The sequence below is a fragment of the Athene noctua genome, chromosome 22 (assembly GCF_965140245.1).
Source record: "Athene noctua chromosome 22, bAthNoc1.hap1.1, whole genome shotgun sequence".
NCBI classification, from domain to species: domain Eukaryota; kingdom Metazoa; phylum Chordata; class Aves; order Strigiformes; family Strigidae; genus Athene; species Athene noctua.
In genome coordinates, this window is record NC_134058.1 from 6,824,953 (window position 1) to 6,844,161 (window position 19,209).

The 19,209-nt window shown below is 48.9% G+C and overlaps 1 protein-coding gene across 2 annotated transcripts in view; it reads left to right on the forward strand.

The window, feature by feature from the left end:
* Window positions 1–19,209, forward strand: part of KAZN (kazrin, periplakin interacting protein) — a 233,839-nt gene that overhangs the window by 194,040 nt on the left and 20,590 nt on the right. The gene's annotated exons all lie outside the window — the stretch shown is intronic.

The following is a 19,209-nucleotide window of genomic DNA, read 5'->3' on the forward strand; positions in this document are numbered from 1 at the left end:
TTTAGCTCTTTTTTGTGTGTGTGAATTAATCACAACTCCATTCAGGTTTCTGTGCAGGCGCTGGCTCCTCAGCTGTTTATAGCCCAGGTCAATAATTCCTCACCCAGTGGATAATGCACAAACTGGCCGTGTCGGTGTTTATTTGCCGGGGAGACACAGTCCCTCCCAGGTTTATTGTGTTTCTGTCCCCAGGTTGAAGGGCTGGAGGAGCAAACAGCAGGCGCCGTCATCTGCCTGTGGATGCGAGTAAGGCTATCGATCAAAATATTATAGCTGGGCAGAAGTGATGGAGAGCTGGCGCATCCTCCCCTGAACATCAGGTGTCTGGGGGGGCTGCTCTGTCATGCCTGTACGTATGATGAAAGGGGAATGTGCCCCCCTGGTGCTGCGTTAATGCCACACGTCCCTCCTCCATTCAGCAGAGGAAGGGGAGAATCTCTCCAAATCCCTTACGGTTATTAAAATTGGAGTTTGCTGCCTGTTCCTATATCGTTGCTAACTTTAAACGTCTCATGATACTTTTAGAAGAGCTGCCCTTTAGAAGTTGATCTTTTTGTTCCTGTTGCCGCAGCCCCTTGTTTTTAATACTTACTTGCTGAGGAGCATTAAGCTGCAGAGCCCAGAGGAGCACACACGTTTCATTTTCACTTGGATATAGCAGGCATGCAGAAATTATCGCCAATTAAAGTGTATTTGACATGATACAAGCCAAACGGGCTCGGGCATGTTCTTTCCCTGTGTTATCGGAGAGGTTTTTAGGAGAAGTAAATTGGCTTGAGGGTGGGGGGGAAGAGAGCTGGGAGGGTCCACACCCCCAAAAGCACAGATTGCAGCTGCCTCTCCTGCCCTTGCAACTTCCGAAGGGTAAAAAATCACCCCAGGTTTGGAGCGATGGGGTATTTGCCAGGAGGGATGTGCATTACCCAGGGTTGGATTTGCAGCAGCTCTGAAAGCTGCAGCTGCATCTGTCTGTCCAGAGCTCTGCTGGCAAGCCGAGTGGTTGGCTCTACTGCATCTCTCTCTCGGGTTGCCCCTTGCTTTTAAAGGTTTATCCCACGCTGGGACCGGGGCGGGGGCCTGTGTGAAGCAGGAGGAAATCCAGTTTTTTGTTGTATGCCTGTTTCAAAGAGACTTTGTAGATAGTGATCTTCCCTTCATGATGATGCTCACAGAGATAGAGCAAGAGGGTGGAAGAAAAAAAAAAAAAGAGAAACAAACCCAAACAGCCTTCTCTGCACTGTGTTACTGAGTCGGGAGGGGTGGGAGACGGCACAAGTGGGTGCCTGCATGGTCTGCCCCAAAATGGGGGTCCCCTGCTCTGCTTTTGCAGAGCTGGTGAGCTGGCACCTGTGGCTGGTGGTGGTCAGCAGCTGCCCAGCCTTGGGATTAGGACGTGTGGATGGAGGTATTTAAGTGTGTAATGACACTAATAAGCACCAGCTGGGTTTTAGGAAGGTAGCAGTATTCAAAGGGACTTTCAGTGGGATTTAGGCACCTAACCGGCTTAGGTGCCTCTGAAAATCCTGCTAAGCTCTTAAATAGATGCTGAAAATGTACCCTGAAGTGAGGGATGCCAGCCCTCCGCCCATGCCCTGGCGCCAGGTGCGTGGCTTGCAGGGGTGCGAAGCAGGGAAATTGGAAATCTTCCTTGCTCCCCAGATTAGCCCCAGGCTGCCAGTAAGGACTAACTGAACTGTCTGCTCCATGCCTGCGAGCCCTTTCCTGAATCACCCTGTCCTTAGCTCAGACAGCATCTGGGGGAGTGGAGATATTCTTAGTTTAAAATGATGGGGTTTTCCCCTCATACCACTGTTGGCACGTTTTTTCCATTTATTCGCAGTTTTCCCGCAGCATCACCGTTTCTTGTGCCTTTTGGCTGAACTGGAGCTGTTGTAAAAAAGCCCCAAACAAACAGGGATTCTTGGGACAAGTTGCAAAACCAGGATCACCCAAATGCGAGGGAAGTGAGCAGGAGACAGGAACGAAGCTCCCCGTTTCGTCAGAGCAGTGCCAGAGATAATTGTAATTAGGGTAATGTCTTCAACTGAACTTGGAAGCTAAGTAAAGAGGGTAAAGGTTGAGCTGGAAATGAAAAGTGGGACGGGCTGGCTGTGGGAATTGCTGGTGGGATCGGGGAGCTTCCCAGCTGCTGGTCAGTGGTTTGTGCCTTGCCTGGCCCCCCAGCCTGGATGTGGAGCTGCTGGGAGTTTCTTCCCCCCCAAAAAAAGGAGTGGGAGAGCTTATGTTGAGTGTGTGCTCTGCCTTGGAGGTGGTTTTTCCCTTGCTGGGACTCCAGGCAGCCACTGGAGTTGCTGTTCTTACAGCAATAGTGCCTGGTGTGGGTTTGAAGGAGGTTTGTGTGGGAGCATGTGTTGTCCCAGCTATAGGAGCAGAATACAGCCAGGAAGCAGGAAAAAGAAATAAAATATTTAGGAGGGAAAAAAAAAAAAAAAAAGGAGGACTTTTAAGCACTCTGAGGCTGGGTGATGGTGCTTTGCAAGCTGGCTGCTCCTTTCCTAGTAGATCTCTTCCCATGTGTATTCAGAGCAACCTCTGCTTTCAGTTTAGGGATACGTCTCGATTTGTTCTAGACCCAGCTCAGAGGAGCGTGTAAGCCGGTTCTTAGGCGAGTGCTGCAATAGTTCAGCAATTCCCAGGAGGGCTGCAGCGAGGAGCTGAGCTGCCTGAGGGCTGGGAGCATCGCTTCTGCTGCGCTGGCGATGCTGGAAAGGCTTGGCTGGCCTGTGGGAGCTTGCTGGGTCAGAAGAAAAAGAAAATATGTCAAACAAGCCCTTTCCTCTATCACTTTTTTTCATAAAGGAAGTATATTTGATATGCGGATCACCAAGGGGAGGGAAAAAAACCAGTATTTGTGGAACCACAGATTTCCGTTTTGGGTGTTTTAAGGGAGTTTTGTTTAAATGATATCCTAGGCAAATGCACTTGGGCCATAAGATGAAAACAACTTGGTTTAAACCCAGCGTTACTGCTTCTAGGAAGCAAGGTTGAGCTCGGCCCAAACCTGTAGAAAGGCAAAAATCCGTGAAGCTTCACGTGCCAGCAGGGGCCCAGCGTTTGCTGAAGCAGCATTTCAGGTGGCAGCCATGGGTTTGGGACTGGAGGGCACTATATCTTTCCTGTCCATAATCCAACATGTGTTTTTTAACCATGCCCCAGTGCAGCTCAATTTCCCCCTTCTTATTCCCACCAGGCTTTATTCCAGGTCAGAAGAGGGGCTGGATGCTGTCGGCAGGGGTGGTGGCTGGGGTGACACCTCCTCAGCCCCCCCATCCTTGTGTTAAGCTATTCAGACGCCCTTTGCAGATGGGATTTATTCAGGTGGGGTTTACTGAGGTGGCCTTCTGTGGGAACAAGCCTCTTACCTGCCGTGAAACTCTGTGCACGGTCGCTTACGTCAGCAGGCGAAGCCTCCAGGGTGTGTCTCGTGGTGGATAAAATATTCCTTTCAAATGTGCTTGGCAAACAAATGAGCGAGGCAGAAATACAGATTGTGTTTGCTAATGGTAGTGCAGTTGCCAAAGAATGTATAAACCGCTATTCACTGGGAGGGAAATTCCTCTCTTTCATGTGAGACATTTGAGCTGCAAAGCCCAGGATAACAGCTTTTCTGAAACGCTGCTTCTTGGTCTGAGTTCTGGGGCAGTTCTTTGGGGGGGACCTAACGCTGCTGTGCTGAAGGTTGGCCTGAGCCCACCGAGCCCTCGCTGACACTGATTCGTGGTGAGATCCTCTGGACTTCAGCGGGTCTTTAGGCAGCAGAGATAAATGTCAGGGGTCTGCTGCATGGATAGAAGTGAGGTCTCTGCTTGCGTCCTTAGTGCCCAGGCCGCTCTGGGGAGAACTGCTGCTTTGCCGCATCTTGAAAGATGATTTTGGAGCTTAATCCGGTTAGACAACGCCTTCCCCAGCTCCCCACAGCCTCCTTGGGCTTGTTACTTCTGGGATGTTGAATGTCGTCTTGTACTGAGGATCACAAAGTTCCCTGTCCTCGCGTGATTGCCGCTGAGGAGGAGCGATGCCGCCTTGCCAAGGGTGGGGTTTGGTCCTCGGTGTTTTCCGTGGGCAGGTGCAGTCGAGGCAGTATATGTTCTGTATGCACAGAAGCGTAGAGCTGGTTTTGGGGTTAGTGATCCCTGAACCGAGAGGGCACTCGTCCAGCCCTGGGGATGCTGGGGCTGGACATCCCAGCTGCCCTGCAGCTCCCCAAATCCACGGGTTTCCAGTTGGAAACAGAGTTTGGCTTTGAAGTTACTGTTTGCAGCTTTGGGGATAGATAAGAGCAGAACTGAAGGATGGTGAGATGACTGAGAACATTCATGTGTGGAATTATCTCTTGAAAATACTGCATTTTTAGAGTATGCTTGCCCCCCCTTCTCCTCCTCCCCCCCCCCCCCCCCCCCTTGTTTTGGATGCTCATTTAAAGCATGCTTTTGATTTTTAATTAAACAATTTAAATTAAAAAGGCCTCGATGTGTAAAAGAGTACTTTAGACTGCATGGAATTATTTTTGGGAACCCCTCCAGAAGACGGCGAGGGCCCAGGAAGCGCAGCCTCCGTGGTGCATTGCTTGTGTTGCAGGATCCACGGGGGCCAGTGGAAAAGTCCCCTTGTGAGCTGAGGCTGATGATGTGTGTCCTGAAACAGGCTGTAAAATCCTACACAACTGAGTCAATATTACACGTGGTTTATGCCAGTTTATGAAATTCACCCCGACGTGATGGAGGTGCACATCTCCATCATAGCAGTGGTCTGCATTTCTCCCTGAATGGCCTAAAGCTCTGCTCAAGGACCTGTTAAAGGAGCAAGAAGTAATTGTTCTGCAGAAGGTGAGGGGGGGAAACAATCAATTTTCAGCCTCTGGGGGGGGGCTGAGCATCCCCTTTGTCAGCATGGCACCCTCCTTTGTCCATCCTTTGCTGTATATTGTTCAGTATAAAAGGCTGTAATTATTAAAATGGTGTGTATAGGAGAATTTAGCCTCTCATTTGAGTTGTCCTAATGACACTTCAACAACTGGCACGGGAGATGATAGGCTTTGTCACAATTACCTAGCCAGGGAAATGCTGTATGTCGGTGGTTGGAATTCAAGCTGGAAGCCGGGGTGATTCTCTGTGTTTCTGTTAATGCACAGCTGCTTCGTAAAATATTTTGGCAGGGTTTGCAGAGCCGTCCATCTTGGCCAGGCTGCTTCCCCTCGCGGGGTTTGCTGCTGGCATCCTCCGTCACCCCTAATCCTGCGCCGTGTGCTGGCTGGGGGTGATACCTGCGCTGAAGGGGATGCTGCCAGGCACTGGGGGCTCAGCTTTCAGGTTATCGTGCCCCGCTATTGCTTCTTCAGAGCAAGCACTGTTATTTGTTTCCCAAAACAATCTTGGGTATCTAAAAATTAGGCTTTTAATTCGCTTTTGCATGCCAATGTACCCCGCAATTCACTGAGGCTGTTGGGAATATTCATGACATCATTACATACTTACCTTTTTTTCAGAAAAAATGGGAGGATTGTGTTTGTTTTAGGATAATATTCTTGATAAACATGGTTGCAGTCCCTGATGAAAAGCTGTTTTGTCTCTGAAAGCGTATCTTGTGCCTGGGAATGCAGTGCTTCACTGTTTGCAACAGGTTTGCAGTTCTTCTGTGTTTTCCCTGTATCTTTCCTCAAAAATCCCGTGTGCTCAAAAGCCAGGTAACAGGAAAAAGAACCTCAGGATGTGCATTTTTTACTCTTGTGGTATTTTTTAAGCTGCTTTCGTGGTTTTGCTGGGGCTGAGCGGGCAGTGCAGGGTCTGGCTGGGTGAGGGGCGATGCCCCTGACGTGTCCCTTGAAGCGTTGCACTGGTAAATGCGGGGCTGCACTGGTGTGGTCTGTGCACAGCATCACCTCGGGGACCTGCACAGTTGTACAGCCTGTCTTACATCCCCCTGTATTGCCTATGGATTTCCCTGGCCCCCCTTTGCTCTGCATTTGTACCACGTGCCACCAGCACAACCAAAACTCACATTATTTTCCCCATGTGGCTGTCTTGATCTGTTTTTCCTCTCTGCTGCGATGGTGGAGCAGAGACATGAGAAGTGGCTGGAGGAGATGCTGGTTGTCTGGTCCTCAAGTCATAGCAGCCCTTAAAATATGGGTTATCTCCCCAAGGGCTCCCCTTTTCCTCCCCAAAACCTGGTTTCTCTGGATATTTGAAGAGAAACTCCTGCATGTAAATCTGCTTGTGTTACTGTTACGGAGTACTGAAGGCTTACAGATCCCCTCGAAAGTACACCTGGGATCTGATGGTATTGATTGAGCCCAAATAACGATGACTGCTGAGGAGGACAGAGAGGAACCTGCTTGTAAATCGATGCAATTTTCAGGGAAAAGCTGTCTTTGGAACAAACCCCGTTCTGCATCCGCTCTTCCTCGCTTTTAAAGTTGAGGAGTGCTTTGTGTGGTGCTGGCCCTTTCACAACCAGGCTTAAGGAAACAAATGGCTCCCAGGTAGCTTTATTTGTGACCCCAAGGTCTAAAAAGAAAAACATATGAAGAATTTTAAGAAATCTTTTATTAATTGCAAATCATTTTCCAACATCGGAATAGTCCTGGCTGAAATTCCCAAGGATGATTAAACTGAAATAACTGCGTTAAGCATCGCAGATAATATCCAGTCCTACCCTATTTATAGCTGCGAAGGCGGGGAGGAGTTTCTTTTGGACTCGTTATCTCTGGAGATGCTGCTTGTGATGCTGTAAAGCTGAACTTGGCTCTCTGGGATTTCTTGGGGGGGGCAGCTTGGGTTTCCTGCCCTCCTCAGGACCGCAGCCTCCACCCCGGCAGCTGCTGGCAGGGTCGGGCTGCTTTCTGCCCTGCCTGCTCAGTTATTTGCAATAAGAAAGGGATTTTATGCCATTTTAACTTTGTCGGTGGGCTGGTCTGGTACAGTCTATAGGTGCTTTTCCCCATGTAAGAAACCACAGGCACAGAACACCCGATTTCCAGGTGTCTGTTCCCAGAACTCCCAGTGTGCGGGTCCTGCCGTGCACTTCTGTTGCTGTATTTTGATTTTTCTCCGCAGTGTTTAGGGCTGCCAATGTCTGGAAAAACTGCCTTCGTTGAATTCCCCCAGAGCCCTGCTTCCCTTCCCCAGACAGAGTTGGATCAAATAATATCCCTCTGCCATACTTTGGAGATAAGACAGGAGGCTGAGCAAACCTGCTGCTATCTCTGTTTTAATTTTTATTTGCAAATAGCGTCAGGCCAATGCCTCTCTGCCTGGATCAGCTCCTCTTATCAGTGGGATTATAACTGGCTCACTAAACAATATAATCCCTATATAACCCCCAGCAATCTTTCAGGAGGATTTTGCAAGTGGCTGAAGAACAGAGTGAAATCTCTGGCTATAGGATTAATTGGTATAAAATCAAGCTTGTATTTGAGCACGTGTTAAAAATAATAAGAATACTCTGTGTGTTATAAATACAAGTGACTGTATTTCAGCTTGTTTCCTCTGAAATGATCCCTCAGTGTCTCCTACACATGCAGAGCCTGATTTATGGGTGCAACAACTCGGAGGTGCATAACAGGGTGCAAGTTTGGGACTGCACGTGTCCAAAGAACTTGCTCTTTGGGCAGTGCTGCAGGTCTGCGATTTTCAGAGGGAAATATTTTCTGCATTTATAGGCCGTGTCTTGCTGCGGGTGCTGTGGGGCTCTTCATCTCCATCACCACTCCCAGCCCCTGGGATGAGCCTGGTCCCTGCTTTTCTCCAGGACGTGCTGTGCTGCTGGTCTGAAGCTCTCCCAGGCAGATGTATTCGTGCTTGGGCAGGTTTGGCTGCCCAGGGGATGGCTTTATTTCCAAATCTTCTTTTTGTTTGTTTTTTTTTTTTTTTAACTTTGGAAGCTCAGTGTAGAGTTTGCCAGCAGTTTCCTTTTTGCTTGCTGAGCTGCTGGTATTGAATGTGAGTGGGCAGACTGGGTTACTGAAGAGGTTTTGGTTTCCTTGTTGACCGTTGGCCCTTTTTTTTCTCTTCCAATAAAAGGAAATCGATAGCAGCAAGCAGCACCAAATAGCTCAGTGTTGCACGATTTGATTCTTGTCCCGGAACTGGCTGGGATTATCAGTTGTCTTTGCACTTTGAATTTTAATAGCATTAACTATAGCATAATCACGTTATTTTAAAATCCCATCTAAAGTTGCCTTTGTAACGCAGAAGCAAGCACCACTTGGGCTGTGGTTTTTTCCTCCCTCGCCTGCAGAAATTGCAACCAGAATTAAGAGACAGATTTTGAAGGTTAAAACTTCCCAGATTGTTTCCCTCTCAGTTGTCATTTTGGGATGGTTTTGTTTTCTTTCTGATTGCATCAAATATTTGTAATCCTGCGGGGATTGTGGTGCAAGGGTGAATCTTGCTCAAAAAAATAAAGGAAATTTTTTTTTTTTCATTTCTGCAGTGTAGCTGGGGGGAAAATTGCTGAAAAGAGAGTTTGCCAAGTGCAGCTAAACTTGGCAAAAGTTGGGGCTGTGTTCCGTGGTGCCTCTCCTAATGCCTCTTAATTGGGTATTTGAAGCATTGCCTGTGACTTTTATATGTGGAAATACTGAGCTGTCAGATGGAGACCCTTCCACCCAGCCTGATTTTTAGAGTGGGTTTTGTTTTGTTTTTCTTTTTCTTCTGGTCTCGCAGGTGGCCTCTGGGGAGGGGACTTGGCCAGCGTACTGTCCCAGCACACATAAGGCACAAAAGAGCCAAAATATTAAAAATCTCCCTGTCTTGCTAAGGAAAAAAAGTAGCTTTGAACAATTTTGAGTCTTTCTGGGTGCATTCTGCATGGGGTGTGGAGCGTCTGGTGTGTGAATGACCAGTTATTTCTTTAATTTTTCTGATGCATCTTGCAGACTGAGCCCAGCATCTTTTTCCCACGCGCTGTTGCTTGCACTGAGTTAGATGCATTGCATTTGCTCCTTCGTGGCTTATTTTTTCCCCTCCAAATCCCCAAGTTGCTTTGGTTATGTTTTTGTTATTATTGGCCTGATCTTTTCAGTACAACAATATTTTTTCTGGGGTGGTGCCCAGTGCCGGGCACAGCCTGGGAGAGGTCCTGTGAGGGCAGTGTAGAAAAGGTGCACGACATCGAAACCTTTATGAGAGTAAATAGCTGGAAACATCATCTTTTTTGTCTTGGTCAAGTAATGCATTAGAAACCTGTGCTTGAATTATTATTCTTGACTTTTGACTTAATATGATTGCTTCGTGGGTACCTGTCTCCTAGGATCATTTATTACTATTTTAATTTTCTAACTCTAGCTATTTTAAGGTAATGGTCCAGGTTGTAAAGTGTATTTGGAAGAGATAAGGGTTCCTTTTATTTGCTTTGCTTTATGAATAGTACGTGGGGAAAAATGCAGCAGTCTTTGCTATACTGGGGGACAGTCATGAACTTTTATTTATAAGGTGAGATTTTCATGAGTCCATTTGAGTTATGAAACTGAAGGGGGGGGGGGGGGGGGGGGGAGAAAAGAAGAATCTAAACCCAATAAATATTGTGAGACTTGTGTTGAAATAATGAAAATTGGCAGCTCCTATTGCTGCACATCTTGCTCCAGTAATCTCTCTGCTTTACCTCTTTACTCCCTGAATAAACTCTTGTTCCACCCCTTTTTCCCCAGTGCCCCTCATTCCCACGCTGTGCCCCAGCGCTGACGCCGGGAATATCAAGGCTGTCACGTCGGAGCCAGGAGCCTGCCCCGTGGCAGTGTCACCGTCCCCAGCGCCGTTAGGAGCTGTGGCAGCCCCACGGACAGCCTGAGTGCAAATGGTGTCCCGACGGCGGGTGAAAACAGGGGATGCATCATCTGAAGGGGTGCAGCCCCGAGCGCTCCGGCCTGACGCCACGCCGTTGTGCAACTTCGTAGCATCCTTGCTGCATCCTAGTGCACTTTCTGAAGTGACGTGGGGAAACGTGAGCAGGGAAGGAGATGTAGGACCACGGGGGGTGGTTGCACAAGCAGTCAGAAAGGTTGTGAGCATTGCAGTGACTTTTTTTTTTTACCCCTGTACCTGTCCTATGCTCACACCAACGATGCTGGTGGTGCTGTTGTATTGCACGGGGTGCCCAAATGCTTATCCCTAAAAACTGCTCTCAGCAGCAGTGTCCTGGTACTTGAAGCTTTCCAGCTGGGCTCCTTGGCTAGCAAGGGGCTTGCCGATGAGTTTGGGAGCCGCCGTGGCTGGTCCGGCATTGGCTTCAGCAGTGGTTGCAGAGAAATGGGAAAGAACCCCAAGAAACAGGAAAGCACCCCAGTGGCAGAGTCCCAAATGCAGCTGACATTGTGTTGGTGAAAGCTGCTGGCTTGAGGCTGTTGCTCTCTGCAGCTCTGCCTGGGGACCAGGGATGCTGGGGGTCAGAGCCATGCTCTCTATCAAGCGTAGATGGAAACTGGAATGCACCTTTCTTTTTTTGCTCACAGACCTATTATAAAAATAACCAGGATCCCACCTGGGTCAGGAAAATCCAGCACCAAGACCAGTATTTGAATGTGCCACGTGACGATGCTCGCTGCGAGGGCACCAGGACTTGTAAAAATAGAAAGGGCATCAAGGGTTTGGCACATCCACCCTATAACCTTAACTAAGCACTGTATGCCTCCTGGGGAGCTTTAAAAGGCATTTAATGCAATTTAAAAATCAAACAGATCCTTCAGCTGCCTTTTTTCCAGCCGTGGTGCGGTGTTTGGGTCCATCAGGAGCGGGTGTAAGTGCCAGGTTTTTTTGGAGCTTCATGCTCACCTGGTGCTTTGGTGCCAGAGGAATTGCAATGCTCGACCTCCCTGGGCTTTCTGCACGTCCCAGGTAAAACATTTTAGAGCATGGCTTTCTCCAGAAAGAATCACTATTTTGCTTCATCTGGTTGGGAATAAAAAATGTGAGTGTTTTTTCTCTGCTTAGCTGGGTTGCTGTGCTTCCTCACGTGCCTGCAGTCTCTGGGATGCAGTTTTCCACCTTAGCAAGTCTGATCTCCCCAGTGATATTTGGGCTTTTGCTACTGGCTTTGTCATGCATCTTCTGTGGCTTCTGCTGCTCTGTTTTGTCTTAATTTATTTTTTTTTTAATTTTTTTTTTTTTTTATTTTGATTGTATTTTATATTCCCAGCTCTGGGTTTGCCTGGTGCGACGCACTGATAACTTTGTGAGAGCCGCTGCCTGCTGGCTCCGAGTGCTGCGGTGTGAGCTAAGATTAATAAAAGGCTGTCACTTTTATTAACTTTGCAACCTAGTGCATTATTTAATTCCAGGCAGGCACCAAATGCAGCCCTCCAAGCTTTAAATGGCTTTTTCTGCCTTTGTGCATGCGTATAAAATCAATGTGCAGCAGGCAGCATTACACCACCCATCGCAACACTCCCATTGAGTAATACTGCAGGTATTTCAGAAAAAAAGCACATTTTTGGTAGCGGTTGGTGTTTTCTTCCCCATTTTTTCAGCCTACCAGTACTGATGTGGGGTCAGTTTGGTCTTTTTATGAGGCAGGGGTGTATTAATTTCATCCTAGTCAGGTGTGCTGTGATATTTAGTGCAGCGATAAAGTTTTGGTGAGAAAATGGTTGAAAACCTTCAGGAGTTTGATTTTTGTCCTATACCTCCTGGCAGGGAAAGACAAACTTTGCTGCGAAGGAAGTTTTAATACACGTAGTTTGGAAGTTCAGTAGGTGGCGCATAAATAAAATGTGTATCCCTTGCTGCTTAGGCACTTGGAAAGGCCTTCGGGTTGGGTGGTTTTGGGTTTTTTTTAATTAAAAAAATAAGAGAGGGAGGGGAAAAAAGCTTTGGGAAACAGGATTCTGAGTCACTTATGGTGATGGGCTGCTGGGGAACATCCCAGTTATGCATGATGTCGGCTCAGCCTGCAAATTCACACCCTCCAAGACAAGCACTAGCCTTTTAAATCGACATTAGCCCCTTAAACATCAGGAATGGGGGCAGTTTTCCTCCTGTCGGCCCGTAACTTGCCATTAGATTGATGGGCTGTTGTAGCAGGGAGAAAGCTGCTCGGTGCTGCCCTGCACCATGCTACCCATCTCCTTGCTGCAGTGCAGTTATTTTTATCTATTATATATTGTTCTCGGTAGAATTATTCTGCCCCCAGCCTGTAGATAAGGGCTGTTACTAAATGAATTTGAGCTCTTCCTTGAAGGTTAAATTGCTGCCTTGCAAGTTGGCGAGTAAGGCGAGGAGATGCTTTCTTTCCTTCCCCTTCTCAAAACACACATGGGCTTCAGCCCTGACCTGGCAATTTTGTCAAGTGTTACTTGAAAAAGGCAAGTATTGTACTGAAATGCTGCGTTTAATCCTCAGAATTGGCAGCTCTTCCTGAGCCCTTTCTTAAGATGCCCACCTGGGTGTCAGCTCTCAGGAGGGATCCTGCTGTACTGGAGAAGGAGATACAGGGATTTTAAGTCACAAAACTGGAAAAGCTTCCTGTAGGCATCTCCGGGAGCATTCCTGTAGGATGCAGGTCAAAACTGCGGGACATAGCATTTTTGTGTGCTCCTCCAAAATGAAGTGACAGCTTGTAGCCCCCCTCGGAGCAGCACAGGGCTGTGATTTTGGTGAAAAGTGCTCGGTTCTTGTGGTGATGCTGGTCCTGCAGACTGAATTAAGCCCAGCCCTGGTGTTGACATCTCGTGTAGGGTGTGAAATGCGTGACTAACGGCAATGATACAGCTGCTGATCTTGTCTCCCCTTCCCAAAGTTTGGCATGGAAGGATTAGGATGGAAGAATCTGTAGAAGAACACACAGAAAAAGTGACTGCAGGCTGCTCTTCCCAGAGGTTCATTTTTCAGTTGGCAAGTGAAATGACAGTATATTTAGTACTGGCTTTGCTGACAAGGAGCAGGTTGACGATTGGGAGGCTACCGTGGGATACGCTGGACGGGTAATACTAGGCTGTATATACCTGGAGGCTTCACCTCGAGTCATGGAGTTGTTTCTCTGTTATTATTTATAGCTCAGCTAGAAAGGGTTGGTCACTTAAATGAACCCAGCAGGACGCAGCGTGGGGCCTGTGTCCCTCCCAGCATCTGCACGAGGCTCCCTGGGCCCATCGCTGCGGGGACGCGGCCCCAGCCGAGCATCCCTCCGCACCACGGGGCGATGGTTTCTCTGCAGGCCCTTTTGTTGGTGGGCCGTGTTGGTTAACAAACAGGGCGGCCGCAGGTTTTTAGAAGCTGTTAGCACTCTTCCTTTTAATTATTCAGGTTGCCTCTTTTAAATTTCTTTTTTAAGTGGAGCTAATAGGCTTTGCAGAGGAGGCTTCCAACCACAGCAGTTCCTCCCCGGAGGAGCCCTGTTTGTGCATCGCCAGCTAATCTCTTTTCTTCATTATCCCTTATCTTCCTCTAGCTGATTAATTGCTTTCAATTGATTTATAAATATTCTGTTGATACACGCAGTGGATGGGAGGGGAATGGGATACGTCCGGGCACGTGGGGTCATTGATCCGTGCAGCCCCCCTGGGCTTTCCTAACCTGCCTTCCAAAGCTGAATGATTTCAGTTGGGCTTTATTCCCCTTTTCTATTCTTTTTTTTTTTTTTTTCTTTAGAATTCCTGCAAGCAACCAAAAATTGTGCTGTAGCATCATTTTGAGTCCATGCCCATGAACAAGCCCCGTTGCTTTTCGTGGTCCTCCCAGTTGAGCAGCCATTGGGATGTTTGGGCACAACCACGCTAAGGTGGGTTTTGTGCTTTGCCAGCTTCACTGGTGGGAAAGGAGGTGCCAGCAAGACGCAGGTTTCCAACCCCATCAGTGCATCACATCCACTCCCAGATCTGTATCTAACCACTGCACGTGGCCCCAAAAATGTTGGTGGGTGAAATATTTGTTCCTTGCAGCTCGGGGGCTGCTGGAGGTGCAGGTGGGGATGTGAGCAGGATGTGGGTCCATGCAAAGCCACTTGTGCCCAGTGAGTGGCAGGTTTGGGGTGTAAAGAAATGGGATTTGGGTAAATGCTTTTCATATTGATAAATGTGACAGGTTGCATGGGCAGAAGCTTGTCTTCTGTGCTGAATTCCCCAATACACCTATATATATTGCTGGAGTGGTTAATGAAGAGGAATCATTAGAATTGCTTATTTGAAACTCTCTGGAAACTAAAGGGCAGCTTAAAAAAAAAACTTTAAAAAGGCAGTAAGAGCTGGTTAGTAAAGATAGTGTCCAAATTCGGAGTTGAGTTGCCACCTTCAAACCCATTAAAGTCATGCATGTCACTGAGGATGCAAAGGGATTTTTAGAAATGGGAGCGTGTTTTTACATATGGATTAATTATTAACCTTTCCTGGTAGGCTTCCTCTTTCTCCTGTTCTTTCTGTGCATGTGGCCCCTTCCCTGCCAGTGCCCCCGGGGTCCCTGCTCGGATGGGCTGAGCTGGGTGGCTCTGGGGACACGAAGGCCCTCGGTGGCCTTGCCGTGACGTTCCTGGCTGTGCAGCGGGCGAGATAAGGCTTCGCAATCCTCGACAAGAAAATGTTTCCAAAAGTTTGAGACCTGCCATGCAGCTCTGGGTTTTGTTGCTGTTTGATTTATTATTAGTTTGATTTATTATTCTCTTCTTTCCCCATAAAGTGGCTGGTGGTACAGGCACAACCTCAATGTATAGTAACTTAATTACATTTTGCTAATGAGAGATTGCCAGTCGAGCAGGCTGTTTTAGCAGCCCAGGCTGCCACTTTATCGTATATTTGCAGGAGTTGTGTAATTTCTTTGTCATCATATATGGTAATATATTCGCTGCAGCATGACATAGGATGAGGTTCAATGAATAATGTAAAACCCAGAATAACACGGAATCTATATTAGATGTGCTTTTCCCCCCAGCGTTATTTTAAGAAGGAAAATATTGATTCTGGTGGGGTTCAGTGGTTCAGAGCTCTCGGAGAGCCCACGTTTCGCTGATCGATACCCAAGCCGGGTGGCTGGCTGAGCCCTGTCCCCTCCGTGGCTGCAAATGTCAGGCTGTCGGTGCTGCCCCTCGCCTCCCCAAGTGCTCGTTAGTGCTGATGAAGGTGGGAAGGAGTTGGTGACATTTGCCACTGGATCCAGATGTGGCAGGAATGTGGAGCGGGTGCCACCCCGGGCCGGGAGCAGCAGGCTGCTCGCAGAGGGTACAGCTGGCAGTTTGGGTGTGTGGCCTGTAAATGATGTGAATATAAACTGGCAACAAGCTCAGAAATGAGGATTGGGGGCTTTCCTTCCCTTCTGACTGCTCTCTGAAACAGAGGTTCCCATCGCTTGGGATGGAGCAGGTCAGGCTGTCTTGGGCTTTAGGTACCAGGTGAAACAACCCTACCCAGAATACAATTTTTTTTTTCCCCCCATTTACTCTCTTTGAGTGCTAGGATGGATAATTTCTATTTGTTTTCCTTTTTTTTAAAACCAAATTCCCCGTATTCTGATCTGTATAATTTATTTTTGCAGGCCATTATCTTAGTCTCATTACAGCCTTTTAGCATTTGAATGAAAATATCGTAAGGAACCCAGAAGTTGTTAGGCATAAAATGTCTGTGATGATAACCATAATTCTCATGATAAAATAAAAAACACAATAGAAATATCTGTGAGTTCCAGAAATTATACCAAATGAGATTGATTAATGGTTGGACTCAATGATCTTTTCCAATCTAAACAATTCTAGGATTCTGTGTTTGCCCTTTATGTGTTGCCTTTTTTTGCCTCGTTACGTTGTAAAAAGCTTTTGCAATGCTCTTTTAAAGAAGGGGAAAGTCAGTGTATATGGCCTGGGTAGGGACATTAAAAAAAAAAAAAAACCAAACCCACAACACTTTGGATTTTTCTCTCTGAGGCTTTAATTAATCACTGCAAAAACTCTGGGCAATACACGTGCAGTTTTTCGGGAGCTTAAAATACTCCAGCAGTGCTGGAGGAGTAGGAGGAGGTGCCAAGCGGTGCCAGGTTCCTGAATGAAAATTACTCTTCCCGCCTCTGGTTTTGGAGCCAGATCTATGTTAATTAATCCTTTGCCTCACACGTTACAGTTTGCAACCTCGCTGCCATCAATTTTTAACTCAGTAAAAGCAGACGGAGGCTTGCCGAAGCGCCTCCAAAATTCCCAGCCGAGCTCTCTCCTCGATGACAATGCCAATTTGTCATGAGTGAAATGTTTGACAAAAATGTGTCATTTTTTGAGAAAAGTTTTGCTTGAAAGAAAAACCGAGGGGAAAAAAAGAAATCGTCTCTGTTTCAAAACATCTCCTTGCTTCATTATCTTGTTCTTGCGAGAGACAGGGATGGGGAAGGGAGTTTCCATGGGTGTGGGAAAATGTTCTAGCAAGTTTTCCTGGAAATAGTGGCATTTTGGTGCAGGGGACCTTGTGCAAGGTCTCTTGATTTTCCAATTCTAGTCAATGGGTATGTGGTTTTTATGATCAGCTCTGTTCTCCAGGTCAAATGTAGCTCTGCAAGGACCAGTTCCTGTCCAGAGGTGTGTAAATGCATCACTGACCTTCTACAGAGTGCCTGTGCCTTCAGGGCAGTAATATACATTGATATCCTTATAGTCAAGCTGTATTTAATCAATTACTAACTGCCATTAAGTGTTTTGGTGAAACCAGTGGTGGTGATGAAGCTGAAGTGCTTCTTGACCCCAACTTGACTGTCTGTTGCAAGTCTCTGGTGGCCCCTGCCCTCATAGGTGGTGGTGGGGATTTTCAGCCTGACCCTGAAGGATTTTGGAGATTTTGGTGGTGACCACCCGTAGCTGCCTTGTTCCAGAGCTATAACACTCATGAGGTGTCCAAGCCCGGGAGGCTGGAGATGGGGATGTGCTGCAGGTTTGTCCTCCAGTGGAGGCTGTCCAGTTTGGATCAGCCTCATCTGCAGAGACCATCTGAGCTGGGCTTGGTGGCAACGGTCCCTCCTGCCCCAGCCCTGCGGAAGGGTCTTGGCTGAGGGGGACTGGCAGCTCCCCACTAGGGTTTGGGATGAAGGGCCAGACCCATCTGCCCTGACACCCAGCACCCATCCCATTCCCGGCGCAGGCAGCAGCCAGGATTTGTGGGAAGTGGCTCAGTGGACAAAAATACCCCCCTGGGCTCAGCTTCCCCCAGCACGGGACTGGCTCAGTCCCAACTACAGCATCTTGTGTGCAGCAGACGGCAACACCCTGCGGCCACACACACAGCCAGGGATGCATCTCTGCAGTAGCCATTTACTTTTGCAGTTGCAGGATGGCAATGTTTTGTGTTTGGGTTTTTTTTTTTCCCCCCTTCCTCCTTGCATGTCAGCTGCAGGGCTCACAGAGGTGCCAGAGGCTTTGCTGAAGGATGTTCCAGGAGGGCAGCCCATGTGCCGGGGGGACGCTGTGCCTTTGGGTGCACTGCAGCCTCCTCTGTGTTGTCCTCCTGAATCAAGCACTGAGCTTAAACTTTAAGCAACCCACTTCCAGGAAACACTGAGCTCAAACAACCAGATTTTGCCAGGTTTTGTGCTGCTGACTTTTCCCTAGAGATTACAAATCAGTTTGGGGTTGCATGGAAATCCAGATTTCAGATACTGGTTCTGATACTGAGCTCTTCCCTCCCCAGCCTCCCAGTTAGGTGCCCTGTGACCCTGGGGAAAGCCAGCTCTCCTTAGGGCCGATGCCAGCTCCGGAGGGGACGCTGCATGAGCAAAGCTCCCTGTCATGTCCCCTCCCTCCCAGCAGCAGCCACCACCAGCATGTGGTCATGGGATGCTCTAAAGCCAGGAGAGAAAGCCCAGACCTCAACCCCAAATTAACCACAGCCAAAAACACGGCTGCTGCCCAACACAGGGACATGCTCAGAGCTCAGCTGCACCCCACAAACCTGGCCGAGGGATGCGCTGCCTTTTAATTAACCAGCACCCTTTTTCCATGCACCTTCCAAAGGGGTTTTTAATCAAGTAGGACGAGTCAGGGGAATCCCTGCAGGCAGCATCGCTGGGTTAAAGAGCAGTGGTGCTGCATCGCCTCAGCCCCACCTGCCGCATGTGCGCGCTGGGGATGGGGGAGCTGCGGTGCTTGAGTAATGCTGCTTGGGCCACCATTAGTCAGCAGGAGGCAGGATGGGAGCCCAGCCCGGCCTTCCCGCTCACTCCCGGGCTCCTCAGCCAGCGAGAAGCACGGCGGGTCAGGGGAGGCTCCGCGGAGCTGCTCTTGGGGAGCGTGGGGCTTGTGCAACACCCATGACGCAGAGAACCAACTCCCTTTGCTTTGGGTGGGGGACATCCCCGCTCTGCACCTTCCCCTGCTGGGGCTGATCGCACCAGGAGGTGCCCGGTTACCTTTGTGCCGTGCTCGTTTGTAAAGCAGAACGAAATCTGCAGGTGCTCCCAAGCCCAGTGGCGTTTCCTCGCTCGCGTGGGGTTGCTCCAGTCGCCGCCGTGTCCCCGCTGCACCGGGAGCTGAGTCGGCACAGGCGGGCGCGCTCTGACTTGATCCCCAGGGAGGGGAGTTGTGCAAACAGGGAGCGATGGGAGGTGACGCAGCAGCCCAGAGCAGAGCTTTTTTTCGTGGGCTTCAAGGAGCCGAGGTTGGCGATGGCAGGGCTTGGGGCAACAGAGGCATCACCCACCCCGGCGGCGCTGCTGCGGGCAGGGCCACGGCACGCACCGGGCGGCCGGCAGCGCGAGCCATGTCTGTGCCGGCCCGTTGTGCACGACGGAGTTTGCTGCGATGAAAACCAGGGCTTGCTGCAAAACAGACCCAACTCCCTGCCCCTTCCCAAGCCGCTGGCGAAGAAGCAGCAAGGTAGGGTGGGGGGGCAAGGCCTGGCTGGCATTGAGGTGGGTAAGGACCTGCTTTATTGACCCAGGCTCACTTGGTGCACGAGATGGCCCATGCATCTCTTCCTAGCCAGGGGCAGCTCGGTCCTCCCACAGTTACACACTGTCACCCACTTCCCAAACACGTAAAAGCCCATGCATGCAGGGTGTGCCTCAGTTTCCCCATGCCTAAGATGCTGCTGCTGTAGGGCGGGGGAGCTGGCTTTGCAGTGCCTGTTAGAGGCTTCACGTGTGGGGTGCTGTGGAAAGCGGCATATGGTGATTTTCTGTCTCAGACTGTGTTTTCTGAACTTTGTGGAAGTTTTGTCCCCCTGGTTAGAGCAAGAGGTGCATGCAGGGAGCTGCCTGCAAAGCGTCCCTGGGCCAGTAGTGGGGCAGTGATCATCTA